The following is an 11810-nucleotide window of genomic DNA, read 5'->3' on the forward strand; positions in this document are numbered from 1 at the left end:
GTTAAATTTTAAATGTGATTCAACGTCTTGAGATCCTTAAGGAATGTAATATGTTTATGTGTTGCTTATGTATGAATGTACATTATTGCTTCCATTGTTTTATAACTGTTGTTATATGTTATCTTAAAAAAAAAATATTTGGCAAACTTAGTAAAAGCTTTAGGTTAGTTCTTTTGGATCCCTTGGTGGGGTGTTACATCTAGTATCAAAGCTTGAGTTTCTACATTGGGAGCTTTGGGTATATTAGAACACCACTAGTTGTTAACTAGTTGAACTGAAATGAAACTTAAATTGTTATGTATATCTATTACAAACTGAAAACTTGAACTAGTTGAACTGAAACAAAACTTAAAGTATGATTTGTATATTCTCAAACTTGAACACTTGAACTTCAAAATTGAAACATACTTAAACCTAAAATAGGCAAAAATGAAAATTGAACTTGTACTATTTTCAAAACATGTTTCTTATGTGTATGTTTTACATTAGTATGTTTTTATGGTTATTATAGCATCTTATTCTCTTGGATATTATTGTAGGATGGTATCTGGGACGAGATCTTTAGTTAGAGGTCATAGCTTAGGTCGTGGTAGAGGCCGTGGATGAGGCAGAAACATCAGTGTACATGAGTCTGTCCATGAAGGCACTATTCAGGAAGAGAATAGGGAAGAGCGTATCAATGAGCATCAGGAAGATAGCCATAGAGAGCAGCAAGCCAACTTAGAGGAGGTTGACCTAAGGAAAATGATGAGAACCATTATGGATTGCCTACCTCCTCTTCAGGGTGTTGGTTAGGAAGGAGCACACCAGGCAGGGAATGAGAAGAGACCTAGGTCTAGGATCCCTTGAAGGGACCGATAGAGATCAATTGTAGCTACTTAGATGAAGAACCTTTAGAGGTCCAAGGTCAAACCCTTTAATGGGTTGGGTTCAAGTTATGTGGTCGAGCAATGGCTTATTTCTCTTGACAGGGTTTCTACTATATAGGACTTTGACTCTAACATCAAAGCAAGGTTTGCTATCACCAACTTGGAACTCTTTGGAGCCACATGGTGGACTATTGAAGAGAAGAAAGTGGGCATAAACATGAACAATGTCACATGGGAGTTATTTCTGGAAAACTTTTGTGAGTGATTCCTACCAGAGGAATGGAATCAACAAAGAGCGGATGAATTCCACAACCTGAGATAGTTCACTATGATCGTAGTAGAATATAAGTGTAAATTCTATGAGCTCATGCCCTATGCAAGAATTAGTGATAACCTAGCATAGTTGGCACAACATTTCATCAGAGGTTTGAACAATTGTCTAGTTGGGGGTGTTAAGGTATTTGAACGTAAAACCCTCAAAGATGCAGTACATCAAGCCATACTTGTACAACAGAGTGTCACTCTAGGACATGGTGGCTTTGTGGGAAAACCTACAGTATCAAGATCCAAGGGTAACCACAACTCAAACGAAAACAAGAAACCTCCTTTTCTTAAGGGAAATCAAAACCAACAACAACCTCAGCAACAACAATAATAGAAGGGATCATGCCCTTTAGTACAAAGTGGTGGCATTGGTTCTATCTCTAAGAACTATCATAATGTACAACACAATAGGTGAAATTAGAACACTTAGCCTATGCAGAGCAACCAGCTTTTTCTAGTAGGGATAGCCACTAGTAGTCAAGTGCACCTCGAATAGGGAGGAGATCTTGCAAAGGTATGGGATGCTATTCTTGTGGAGAGTTTGGACACATTCCAGCCAATTGCCCATAGTGTGCATCTCACTATTCAGGTTCTAGGTCAACAACATCTAAGCCCATAGTCAGAGATGCAAGTAGAGCTCGTGGAGTATTTGTGGCAGTGGACCACCATCAACAAGATCATTAGGGGACCGTGGTTGAGACTACTGGAGCTATCTGGGGTACACTTCGCTTTGTCCTGTTTGATTCAGGTGCTATAGACTCTTTTATTTCACCATTCTTAGTTGATAAATATAAGCTGGAGGTGGTAAAGCAGGGTTTGGGTTGGCAAGTGGAACTAGCCTCAGGTGTTATTCCTCTTGGCTCTTATGATGTGGTCTTAGGTATGGATTGGCTTGACTCTCATAGAGCTAGTATAGATTGCAAAAAGAATACCATTTTGTGTAAGGATGATCAAGTGAAGGACTCCAAGATTGTGGGTATCCAAAGACCTATATCTCTATAGATGATATCCTCTATGAAATTAAAGCGGAGCTTTCGTAAGGGATGTCAGGTGTTTTCCATTATGATGAGCAAACTGGAAGAAGAAGACCCTACAGGAAAGACTTTAGACCACCTTATTCTATAGCAATATGCAGATGTCTTTCCTAGTGAGATTTTGGGTATGCCTCCAAAGAGGGATATTGATTTCAGCATTGATCTTATTCTAGGAGTGGAGCCTATTTCTAGGGCTCCTTATCATATGACCACTTGTGAATTGAGTGAGATGTGCCTACAACTTGAGGACCTTCTAGACAAGGGTAGTATCTAACCAAGTGTATCTCCATGGGGAGCACTAGTTCTCTTTGTGAAGAAGAAGGATGGTTCATTGTGCCTGTGTATTGATTATAGACAACTGAACAAGGTGACGATAAAGAATAGGTATCCTTTACCAAGGATCCATGATTTATTTGATCAGATCAAGGGAGCCATAGTGTTTTCCAAGATTGATCTAAAGTCAAGATACCATCAGCTTCGCATTCAGGATGCTGATATTTTCAAGATCACCTTTCAAACTTGTTATGGGCACTACGAGTTCATAGTAATTCCATTTGGGTTGATGAATGCTCCATCAGTTTTGATGTGTTTAATGAATGGAGTGTTTTTTTCCTATCTTGATTGATTTGTACTTGTGTTCTTAGATGATATTTTGATATATTCTAGATCCTAGAAGGAGCATGAGGAACATTTGCGTTTGATTTTGCAGTGCTTGAGAGATAATCAACTTTATGCCAACTTGGTGAAGTGTGATTTCTTTCAATTAGAGATACAGTATTTAAGGCATATCATATCAGATGATGGTAATTCTATAGACCCTAGGAAGATCTAGGCAATGGTAGATTGGGCTACACCCACTACCGTGTCAAAAATTCATAGCTTCATGGGTCTAGCTGGTTATTATCATAGGTTCATCCAGAACTTTTCTAGAGTAGCACATCCTATCACTTCCCTTCAGAGGAAAGGAAACAAGTTTATATGGATAGAGAAATGCGAGGAAGCATTTCAGAAGTTCAAGGATCTTTTGACCAATGCACCAATATTATCAGTACCTGATCCAACAAGTGACTTCATGGTGTGTAAAAATGCTTCCCTAAAGGGGATTGGAGCAGTATTGATGCAAGATGGGTGAGTGATTGCTTAAGTATTGCTCAAACTCAAGGATCACGAGTTGAATTACCCGATGCATGATCTTGAGTTAGTTGCAGTAGTGCATACCCTAGTGAGATGGAGACACTTCTTATTGGGACACATATTTGAACTTCATAGTGATCATCGCAGTCTATAGTACATATTCATTCAGCCTAATCTAAATGTTAGGCAAAAGCATTGGATGGAGTTCCTTTGTGAGTATGACTTCGAGGTGAAGTATATTCAGGGAAAGGAGAATGTGGTAGCTGATGCTTTGAGTCATAGGAGACATGTGACACTATCTTTGACTCTTAATGTGGATTTGAGGAGTCATATACTTCAGGAACTTCCTATAGATACTTGGTATCAGGAGGTGAGTAGGGAGATAGATTCTGGGAGACCATTGGAGGGTAGTTTTTCAGGTTACATTTTGGAGATAGATGGCCTTTTGCGATATTCAAGAAGGATCTATGTACCACTATTGAATGAGCTTTGTACATTGGTCCTATCAGAGGCTCATCGTACACCTTACTTGGTACATCCAGTTGTCAAGAAGATGCATGCATATTTGTGACGTCGATACTATTGGATAGGAATGAAACATGATATCACTAATTTTGTGCCTAAGTGTCTTGAGTGCCAAAGAGTCAACGTAGAGCACCAACATCCAACAGGTTTCTTACAGCCTAATATCATTCCTTCATGGAAGTGGATATCATCTCTATGGATTTCATTGTAGGATTTCCTATGACTGCTCATCAAAATGACGCTATCATGGTCACTATTGATTGGTTGACTAAGGTGGCACATTTTTCACCAATGAGGTCATCCTACACTGCAGCTTCTGTAGCTAATGTCTTCATGCATGATATCATGAGATTACATGGTATTCTCCAGAAGATCATTTCGAATAGGGATCATGTATTCATCTTCGCATTTTGGACATCACTATAGCATGATCTTGGAGTGCAATTTAATTTCAGCTCAGCTTATCACCCAGAGACAAATGGTCAGACTGAGAGAGTGAATTAGGTTTTGGAGGATATGTTGAGGATGTCTGTGATGGATAGACAGACTCTTAGGGAGGATTATCTATACCTAGTGGAGTTTTATTATAATAATGGGTATCACAGTTCTATAAGGATGGCACATTTTTAGGCTTTGTATGGTCATCCTTGTCATACACCTTTGAGTTGGAACAGTCTTGAGGATTGCATCCTGTTGGCTTGAGATGCTTTGAGATATGGAGCAACAGGTAGTGCACATCCATGAGCATGTGACTACAACATAGGATAGACAGAAGAAGTATGTTGATGCTCATAGGACGAATAAGAAGTTTGCAATGGGTGAGAAAGTTTTCTTGAGACTACATCTGTAGAAGAGTTTGATCTGTTATGGAAAGGGTTTGAAGCTAGCACCTCGCTTTGTGGGACCATTTGCAATTCTTAAGAGGATAGGTCCAGTTGCCTACCGTCTTGCATTACCACCCATCCTAGCTCATGTTCATGATGTTTTCCATGTTTCTATACTTAGATAGTACTCTATTGTCACAACAACAGAGCTACCGCAGCAACAGCTTAGCCTATGGACTTTAAAATAATTGCATGTAAGTTCTTTTTAAGCTTTTTTTTAAATTCAATTTTATAAAATTAAAATAAATTATTAATTTGTGTATTTTAATTTTTAATAAATGTTAAATTATAAAAGGTTAGTTATTAAAAAACTTTATTAATAGTTTTTGATTAATTATTAATTTATTAATATAGTTTCTTCATTATTAATTATTAATTGAAATTAATTTAATAGAATTTAATTAAATTTTAACTAATGATAAATATTATTTAATAATGCTTAAATTTATTTATTGTTATTATTATTTAATGATTTTGATTATTAGTAAAATTGTAATTATTTTATTTAATGATCAATAATTATTATTTTAATAAATTAATAAATAATTATTTTTAAGTTATTTTATGATATTTAATTGTGATCTTTGTATTTTTCATAAGTTAATGGTAATTGTGCAATTTTTTTTAAAACGGGAAATGAGTTAAGTTGTAAAAGGGGAAATGTAAACCTTATCAGTTTGAAAACTTACATTGAAATGAAAAACTCAAACCTTACTGGAAACTCAAACTATGTGTTTTCAAAATCAAACAAAACTATGAAACTACATTGTTTGTTGAATGGTTTCTTATATGTCGGGTTTGGGGTTGACTTAGAGTGTTGACCAGTTCTAGGATGTTTACTAGAGGTTGGGAAGTATTGTTTTGGTGATTACATATGATGTTATGATTTGGTTTATGTGTACTTTTTTGGATCATTCATATTAGGATGATCGTATTAGTGATGTTTGTACTTTGACTAGTGATTTTAGTACTTGTCAATTGCTTTTTTGAGAACCAGTGTATGGTATGTGGTCTTCCGAGATCTTTTTGCTTTATTGAGCTTAGGGTAGGTTATCTGTATGTAATGTTGGGAAGTGGCTTGCAATGGAGGCCAGAGCCCAAAGAGGTTGCCTGGGTAACCCATTGTAGGTTATTTTAATAAGTGAAAACACTACACTAAATGAGAGTAAAATGAATTAATAAGAGTCTTTGTCTTTCGTCACCCATGCCTCGAGTGCTAATATAGACTAGGATGGGAGTAAAGAGGATGCTTGGTTGCTACCATGCATCGTTAGTATGTCTTGTCAGTATGAAAGGATACTAGTGCCGCATAGAGTCACTAGGGGGTCAGAGTCAAGTCAGGCTACCAGGGTAACCTTAGAGTTGACTCATGCGATGACACTTTCATGCTTGCATAGTAGATTCCCTACATGTCTCTATTTGCCTTGGGGTTTAGATGTCATGTATATCTTGGTACCTTGAGTTAGATTTCTTTCAGGTTCTCGCTTGACTTAGATATTACTTTTGAATTTTGAGTTTGTTATCATGTTTGGGACTTGATACTATCTCCTCAACGCGGTGGAAGTGGACCTTTTTGGGTTATCACGAGGTTGGGTGGTAGTGCTTTTTACTTTTACCATTGAGATCCATCAGTTGATGTCATGGCTGGATTTCCTTGTTCTACATCTCCTTTCATTTTATCTTTGTGTATTATGATGGATGGTTATACCTTGTGTATGTATTTTATTTCATGGATCTTAAAGAGATGATGTAATCTATTTTATGATATATATTCTTTCAGCATTTCATACCCTGTGACATGTACAGTGGATGATTGTGTATTCTGATTATTGTTAAGTGACATTTGGGACAATTGTATATTATTTAAATGGTTTTAAAATGGTAGTTAATCTTTAATGTGGATGTGTTATATATATTGGATTTGTATTAATTAAATTTTAAATGTGATTCAACATCTTGGGATCCTTAAGGAATGTAATATGTTTATGTGTTGCTTATGTATGAATGCATGTTATTTTTTTTGCTATTTTATAACTATTGTTATATATTATCTTTATAAAAAAAAATGTTTGGAAAACTTAGTAAAAGATTTAGGTTAGTTCTTTTGGATCCCTTGGTGGGGCATTACACACAAAATAGAGATGAAATATCTACATTCGTCTAAGGGCATAAATCTTTCTCCAAAAAATCCTTCCAAAACATATGCCCAATAATTTTGAGGAACTCCTCCTCATCAATGCAGAACACCTCTACAAGACGACATGGCATGATCTCACTGCAAAACCCTGAAGTTTTATTTTTCATTGGCATCATTAGGTACAAGTAAGCCTCCATTTTACCCTTTTACCATTAACTATGCTCACTGTAGAAAGACAATGACCTCAATTTTAATCTTATTTAAAATCTGCCTCAAACTAGAAAGTTCTCTGTTTGCTTACATCATTGGGAATGATGCCTACTCATTGCAATCCTTACATCCCTCTACCCAAAGCTACAACATGTGCCTATGAACTTCCCCTCCATCACCTACTTACCACCACTCCACCCCATCATTGATGGGACCCTTTCAAACATCCAATCAACTAAGGGGAAATATTTAAGGAATTGATGGATGTCTAAAATCCCTTATGACCTCATTTTTCTCTCCCAAGTTCACACCAACATTAGCCATTTTGTTTGCTAACACATTCTCATCCCATCTAGTTTGAATAACTATAAAATTTTCAAATCCATCTAATAACCTTTGAATCCTTCTAATAAACTTATCCAGAAACCAGGTGTCCATCTTTCCTCTAATAATGCCATTAATCACAATGTAAGAGTCACCATAAAGATGAATTTTATTACCATCATATTTCTTAGCAAATTGAAGAGAAAATATTGTTTCCAGGCATTCAGCCACATTATTCATCCCCTCTAGTAATGTCTTCGTACATAATACCAATATATTTTTTGTTGCATCTAAAATGGCACACCCCGCACCATTGTGTCTTGAATTAACTTTTGATGCCCCATCAAAGTGGACTCTAAACCATCTATCCTCCACCTTTAAATCCTTCTCCATGTTTTCTTGATTTACAAATGAAGGATTAACCCTTGGGAGCCCATTAATGGGCCTAAGGAAAAAACTTATTTATAAAAAGAGTACTAATAAAAAAATATTTAATTTTCTTTTCAATGCTTGTAAATAAGATTATAATGATTTTGTATTACTTAAAAATTTACAAAAATATATATTTAGATCTTAATAAGAAAAAGAATGTGAATCTTTATTTTATTACTCTCTTGTTTTTATATCTTTGAATATACTAAAAATATATATTAAAATTAATTATGAATGTTATTGAACAAAAAATGAACAAAATGAAAATTTATGTTTATCATATTTTTTTTCTTTTAAAACAATAATTTGGTATTTGCATAAATATGCACTAATCATGTTTGAGACTTGCATATGCTCCATCAAGGACATTTGTATTTTTAAATCTTTAGTCCTATCAATTATGTATTTTATTTTAAGTTTTAAACATAAATTTCTCATTTTTGAAATTACCAGTTTATGTTGAAATAAAATAGGGATACAAAAGAGTTTGAGTATTCAATATCACTTTAGAAGTGGATCAAACATACAATAGCAAATTTGATTAGCTATATATAGTCATTTCTTTTTTATTTTAGTACATTACACAATGTGCAATTATTTTGGTAAACTTTTTAATTAAATGTCCATGCCTTTATTGACAGTTTTCTATAATTTCAAACATCATTCATTTTGATTTGTTGAAATATTGGATGAAAAATAAAGAAAATTATTGTAGATGACTTCAATTACTTTATGGGAGCATAAATAAAGGTAAGTATTCAAGTAACCTTACTCTCTCTCCAATCTACAAAAATTGAGCAATAAATTAACTCTTGCTTGTGAGGATCAATCAGAGGGAACACATGATCTTAAAATTATCCACTCCTGATCTACAAACCATGATTGCATGTCTCCTTTTAGATTTCAAGTTTATACATACTATTTTTTAATGTTTATAATTTGAGTTGAGGTTTTTAAAAATCTTTTCTAATAAATTATACATGTTCTACCACCAAATCATTATATATCATGAAATTATATCGTATTATTCATGTATCATGTTTGATGTCTGCACATTTTGCATGTATGTCTATTGAAATTTCATAGTTGTAATATTTACAACCCATCAAACCTTCCTTATCTTGATATACACTTATACTTTAAATATTTCTCCTCTAGTCTCTCATAATCATTGAGCATATTTAATTCATATTTATTTCATTAAACCTTATTGTGCATGGCCTATAAGTATTTTTATGAAATGATAAATACTAATAAAAGATATTAGAATTAATTAGCAAAAAAGAAAGATAATGTGTGAGGTAAAATCCAACTTGCTTGTTGCACGCTAAAAACATGCAAGATTAGGCAAGAACAGGATTCAAACTACATAAGAAAAGAGACAAAACATGCAAACTTTAAACTTCATTTTTATTGGAAAGAGATAGGAATTTGAAATGGTCAGAGGAGAAAGATGGAGAGGTGGTCACCTTGGAAAAAGTGATTGTGCAAGTGATTAAGGGTAATCCACCTTTTAAACAAGATTACAAAAAGGTGAAGAGGATTAAATTAAAGTAAAATTAATTTAATCAAGGTTTAGTTTAATTTTAAGCAAGTGGAGGGATAAAATAAATAAAATTCATTTTAAAAGAGGAAATAGAGGGATAATTTATTAAAATAATTTTTTTTGGTTTTTTAATTGATAAAAGGCAAGTGCCCATATTTTATAAATATCAAAGTATTTACAAAATTACATGAATCCTATTCAAGTGTAGGCATTGGGGGAAAAAGAAGGGCATGAAGAAAACCCTCAATGTAGCCCAAGACCGAAGTCTTGTATACATACAAATGCCCAAAATAGGGACTTGAAGAGGGCAAGCCCTCTTTTATAGAGCTTTAGAAATATAAAATTAAGGATCACTTGTTACATTACAGAGATCTCTCTTTAGAGGGTAATATTGAGAAGACTAAGAGTCAAAATCCTTTAATACATCATCTGGAGGAGAAAATGGAGAAGAAAATTTCAGATAAATAGAGAAATTGAAGATGAGACCCTGACTATTCTAAAATATGCCTGCCTCTAAACCTGCCAAAACAACCTAGAAAAAAACAAAACCTATACTGGGAAGTTATGTTAGAGCTTTTCAATGTAATAATCATTTGCATTAGGTTATGAGTGCATGAATTTTCTAAGAGGAGACAAAAAGAAAGATAGAGATTACTATTAACTTCCTCAACAAAGCAGTCTCAATCTAGTATCCAAATTGAATACTAAAAATAATTGCAATCATGAAACGAAACTAAGGCAAAAAGATCCTTAAGAAGGAGGATAATTTTCTTCAAACAAGAAAAATAACACCTAGATCTTAGCCATATAGATATGTTAAGGCCATTCATAGTCATCTACTTGAAAGTTCCCATGATAAAGAAAAGTTATGATCAAACAAACTTGCAATCAGAGCCTAACATCATGTTTGTTAAGAGAATAAGACCTACCATCCACAAATGAAGACCATAATCAGGGTATTGTTGTACTAGTTGATTATTGAGCTTACCTTATGAAGGCTTTTTAACCAAATTTTAAATATACATAAAGGTTTATAAAATATTCCTAGTTAAAAGATAATGATAAGCATGAGTACTAAAAGTTTGAAATAAATCATAAAGGATTTGAACATCATAAGAGGCATACCCCTTATTTACAAGGGTTCCCATCATGAAATGAAGCCATAATTATAGGGATTCAGTCTTTTCAAAAGAAAGGAGCATTGAAGAAAGAACCACATTAATTACTACTAAAGAGACTAAAGAAAAACATAACCAACAATATTTACACTAAATTCACAATGCTCTATTTGGCTTCATGAGAAATCCTATCAAATAGGCTTGTGAATTATTAATTTGATAAAAGTAAACTAAAAGTAAGAGTAAATATTCATTCTAATTGGGCATGACTTTAAGGGTACCTTGTCTCTGATAATCCATCCCCTATGGAGAAAATAACCAAAATTATAGTCGTAACTTATATCTTTATACAAAAAATTAACCAAGTATGTGTTTTTTTAAATATTCAAATATATATATTTTTAAATGATAGTCCAAAGGGAGAAAATATTCATTCCTAAACTAAAGATGTCACAAAGACTTTAATCCTCCTTAAAAGCTTCACAAAGGTATTCAATGGTTGTCCTTAGGGAGCACTTGTGCAGAACCCCCTTCTCTTCAAAGTAACACTCCAACCAATCCTCATCCATGGAGTCCATAATAGAAAAAAAGAAGAGAATGAATATTAAGTTCCTATGGTAAAATTTGTTGTCCTCCCAAAATCTTGTCGGATCTTCAGTGAAATTATGAGGTAGGTGGGGACTAGAACACCTCTAATGTAACACATATTATAATTGGTTACCAAGGGAATCATAAGGTCTCCTCAAATATTAACCTGTATTGTATCAAGATTTCCTAATAGTTCATCAAATAGCTCATGGTAGAGACTAGCAATGAGCTCATTATCAACATAAAAATGGCGGGTGATTGCTATAAACATAGCCACTATATTTGCATTAACATAGAACCTATTAGGGCAGTTAATGTATTGGATACCCAATCATTGGATAATGACTCTCCAGATTATTTCATTCCTCATAGAGACAAATTGCATTATTATTTCTATCTTGATGGGTTGATCAAAGGCCATGAGATGAGAAGGGGAGGTAAGCTTAATAGGAGTATCCATGTTAAGACTAAAATAAAAACCAAACATTCCTTAATAAATAGAAGGAAAGAATGCTCAAGTCAACAACCATTCTTAGGAAGTTAGATTTAATTAAGGCTTACAGAAAGATTAGGGTGTTAGATGCACAATGGATGCTTGCCACCTTGTCGAAACATTAAATCAATATTAATTTGCAAGTATATTAAAGATTAAAATTAATGGAAAAGGGATACCTGGGAAAAGGAA

The sequence above is a fragment of the Cupressus sempervirens genome, chromosome 9 (genome assembly GCF_028749045.1).
Source record: "Cupressus sempervirens isolate cs-2001-9-10 chromosome 9, ASM2874904v1, whole genome shotgun sequence".
NCBI lineage: Eukaryota > Viridiplantae > Streptophyta > Pinopsida > Cupressales > Cupressaceae > Cupressus > Cupressus sempervirens.